This window comes from Coffea arabica, chromosome 2e (genome assembly GCF_036785885.1).
Source record: "Coffea arabica cultivar ET-39 chromosome 2e, Coffea Arabica ET-39 HiFi, whole genome shotgun sequence".
Taxonomy (NCBI): Eukaryota; Viridiplantae; Streptophyta; class Magnoliopsida; order Gentianales; family Rubiaceae; genus Coffea; species Coffea arabica.
Window position 1 is genome coordinate 26,954,723 of NC_092313.1, and position 4,374 is coordinate 26,959,096.

The 4,374-nt window shown below is 31.4% G+C and overlaps 1 long non-coding RNA gene across 1 annotated transcript; it reads right to left on the reverse strand.

Moving 5' to 3' along the window:
* Nucleotides 1–673: 673 nt before the first annotated feature.
* Nucleotides 674–1,861, reverse strand: LOC113729556 (uncharacterized). The gene is made up of 4 exons (XR_011841170.1): nt 1,689–1,861; nt 1,315–1,594; nt 1,096–1,220; nt 674–1,003 (listed from the first exon to the last, which is right to left on the reverse strand). It is a non-coding gene; the product is annotated as an uncharacterized lncRNA (long non-coding RNA).
* Nucleotides 1,862–4,374: the final 2,513 nt, after the last annotated feature.

Here is a 4,374-nt window from a genome sequence, read left to right on the forward strand (position 1 = left end):
CTATGCGTGGTGGATCAATGCAATTATGCCGTAACTTGTATTGGTTATTTAGAGCTGGCGTGATGTTAGAGTAAGAAGAAGCATGTAAACTATATAGGCTGCTAAGTTTAGATTAATATAAATATGGAATGATTAAGATGAGAGTTGGGTGTGGAAGTGAAATAGGCTGAAATCATACATTGAAAATTAAAAGTAAGAAAGGGATAAATGTAGGAGAGTGGTGTACATGATAGCTGAAAATGTTAGAATGGTCCAAGCATTAAAAGTTATAAATGGAAAAGCAGTAGAAATGGCTTTTCAGTTGTTGATGTTGCTTCCATTTATATCTAAAGTTTGATCCATAAAGTAGAAAGTGATTATAAATTGCATATGAAATGGTGGATAATGGTAAAATATATTGTCGAAATTTTTTGGTTTTGAAACGCATGCTACCATATTCCAATGTAAAATTTTTTGGTAAAATAAAAGACAGCTATATATGAAGGAGGTGAACTACTGCTAAGATGGATAACAAGGTAAATGTTCATTAAAAGGAAATTGTTATTGGATGTAAAGTTCAATTTGTAATTGATTTTTACCTTTTTTTAGTATTTTTATTTATCAAATCATGTTTATTGATTAACCACAGAAAATAAAGGAAATTCATTATTAATAAATAAGGATAACATAGTTTATGAATAATGTTACAGATACAAAAAGTTAATGAGTAACTATAATAATAAATTGGCTAATTATAATAATGCATATGAAATACAGGGTACCAAGGGAAAATTTTTTCATCCCCATTGCTATCAAATATTAAAACAGTAAAGATAGTCCTTGATTCTGGGATGAAAACAAGGACGTCATTGTGCTGGAGTTGATGTTGGAGAACGAAAGCTTTCCAATTTTTTTTGAGCCGCTTCCCTTTCATCCCAATTTCTGATATGTTATCTCCAGTTCTGAGAGCTATAAGTGGAGTTTTTTGTTCATTGAGAAAGTAGTCAACAAATCGTGGGATTTTCTGATACAAAAAGTAAAAGTTAGGGAGCTGGGTTGAAGGAAATGAGTTAGCTAGGGAATAATTTTAAGGAAAATATGATAAGGATTCTTTACCAATGTATACGGGTCATCTGAGTGAAAGTTTTGATAAAAGCATACTGAACTGGATAAATCTTACGAAAAATGAGGTTGAAGTGAAGATGTCACTATTTCTTCATGAATTGGTGAACAAGCATGAGCTGCACATAAGAAACATTTTTGTTGGAATAAATAATGTCGGATTGGAACATTAGTATGAAATAGAAAGGATAAAGATGTATTATGAATGTATACAATCTTGCTGAAGATGAAGGTTGGTTAGAGGGATTGTCCAGCTGAGATTAACTTGCTGTTGCAGTTCACAAAAATTAATAACATCAAAAAATAAATTCCCAGTATGTCGAAGCAATAGTATGTGATGTTCCTTAGCAATATTCTGTTCACAGTATTCATCCCATCCTGCTCCAAACAAGTCATCATTTACTGTAATATTCCATTGTTCTATTCCATGCATGAAGATAATTCTATGATGGCCATGTTGAGATAGTAACGATTTGAAAAGAGGAGGCAAAACCTGCATATGATATTAACATGACATGGTTTTTAAATGAAATCTAAAGAAGGGAAAAATTTGGAAACATAGTGGTATTGAACAAAAAGGAATGTACTTGGCCTCTATTTTTGCATCTGATGAGAAAGCAACATCTTTGTGAATTAGTGCTTGCCATCTTGAAGAAAAGTAAGGTATGGATTTGTTCTAGTTGGTAGTAAGGTTTAAAATTGAAATGAAAGAAGAGAGTTTAGAAATAAAAAAAGATTCTGAATCTGAAGGGGTTATGAATGTATGGTAAGAATAGAGTTGTGAAGTTCAGGATAGAAAAGATAGGTATATATAAAAAATGAAGAAACTTAAAAGAAATTTTCTTTTAACGTAATGAATGCATAAGGACAGGAATCATTAATGAAGATGGTTGAATATGTCAGCTTATAATTTAATTGATACACAGTTACAGTTTGACAGAAAATAATGGTAAGAGTAAATTGAGTTGGTGCATATTGTCAGAATAATAAAAATGAGATAAGGTTGTGGTAAATAAGAATGAGCATGTGGTTTACTTTGTGAACCTGTATTTTTATACGTGTAAGAAAGATAAATTGAAGAAGAAAGATAAATGGAAACAATTTTGATAACATAAAACATTTAGCTTGACAAATAAAGGATTTTGTGTCGATAACAAGAGATCATTATGTAATCCTGAAATAAGCAAGAGTATAGTTAAATAGCAGTCATTCTATGATTTCTGGGAATGATAAGTTGTTGAACAAAAGACAGCAGCAATACTATGATTTCTTAAAATCATAAATCACTCAACAAAAAGCATAGAGGAGCAGTTTAGGTCCAAAGTAGCAATCCTAAGTTTCAAAAGAAAATATGGAACATGAGAACTTAGTTCAGTTTTGGACAACAAGAGATCATTATGTAATCCTGAAACAAGAAAGAGCATAGTTAAGTAGCAGTCATTCTATGATTTATGGGAATCATAAGTTGCTGAACAAAAGACAGCAGCAATACTATGATTTCTTAAAATCATAAATCACTGAACAAAAAGCATAGAGGAGCAGTTTAGGTCCAAAGTAGCAATCATAAGTTTCAAAAGAAACTGTGGAACATGAAAACTTAGTTCAGTTTTGGCTTCTTGCTGCGGCTAGTCCCTTCAAGTTGAGAGGTATTCTTTTCTGGTTCTTTAGCCTGATCAAACTTTTGATTCAATGAAAGACGAACCTTTGAAGTTGGATTGTTTTCTTCAATAGTTACAGTGCCTGGAGAACCATGACATTAATTTAGAGTAAGAAAAAAAATTTATTTATGTGCAATAAGTACATTCATATACCTGAAGTTGTGATCTGTGAAGGGTCATCCTGATCATGAACTGATAGAAAGGGAACGATTGATTCATTGACAGAGGAAACTTGAGTAGCAGCATCGACAATCTCAGAATAATAAATGATTGTATATCGCTGCTTTGTATCTGCAACTTGAGTTTGTACTGGCTTAATGTGTGCCAAGAACCACTTTGATTTAAGTTTTTTGTGGACAGTTTCAAGTGGAAGTTCAATGTTCTGTGAATCAGAAAGCATTTAAAAAAAGTTTTTAGAAAACAGAGAATATGGTTCCAGTTTATGATTTAGTATAAACGAATAATGTAGCATTGTAATAACAATTGTCTTCTTAATAATTTGCTGGCAGTTGAACATGGACCTGCTTAAAGTGGGCTAATTACTCAGAATATGGTTGAAAAAAAGAAAATTCGGACATCTATTGCTCTGACATTAGTCTGGTGCAAATCTATGGGTGCTGGGCTTGTCAGTCAAATTTTTTTTTTCAGCTCTGACATCCCTGCAGCGGAATTTTTTTTTTTGTTTTTTTATAAAGTTGTCGGCTGCCGGGCTGACAAGGCCCGGTAGCTGACAACTTCTGCAAAAAGCTGGCTGTCGGGCTGAGAGAGCCTGGCAGCCAGTTCAATTTTTTTTTAAAAAAGTGTCAGTCAAACATTCCGACTCTAATCAAGATAGAAGCATTTAAGCAATGGGGGTTAAAGAAGAATGCATTTAAGCAGAAGCAGAAGCAATAGGTTACGTCTACGGTGGAAAGTTCATTTCGGGATAATTATGATAGACATTGTATATGACTATTTTGTTTTTATATTGCATAATAAATTTATATTTATAAATTTATATTGTACATTAAAAATTACATAACAATTTTAACAAATAATTTTTCAACAATTTGAGAATTGCATCTTATTGTAAAATGAATGAGATTTTTTGTTTAAAATGGCCTTTGTTTAGTTTAACATCTTATAGAAGTAATTATTGATTTAACAAAACTGTTTTCGTCTATTTCTGCTATTCGAATTTTGAAATGTCATTTAATTAACTTAAAAGACTGTCGGATTTAGTACGTCAAGCGACATAAGTTTTTAATAAAAAAAGGTGAAATTGTTGTATTGGAAAATGAGTGAAATTTTCAACATTATTTAGTGAATTTTGCACATGTCAAATATTGTGGTAGATTTTATTTTTTAATTGAGTTTCATATTTCAAATAATTGAGGTGTAAATATAAAAGAAAGGGTTGGGATATCAAATATGATTAAGATAAAGGAACATGTGCAATTTTGGTCCCCCCAACGTTTGGTCTATCAGTTAAACTAATCCGTGATATTTTGACCTAAATAATTATGATAGCAAATTTTTTATTTTAGCCAAATTTAGGACAACTAATACAAAACTATAATATATAACGGTCAAAACAAGTCAGAATTAGTCAAAAGTTTTACTTCGTATTTTTTGG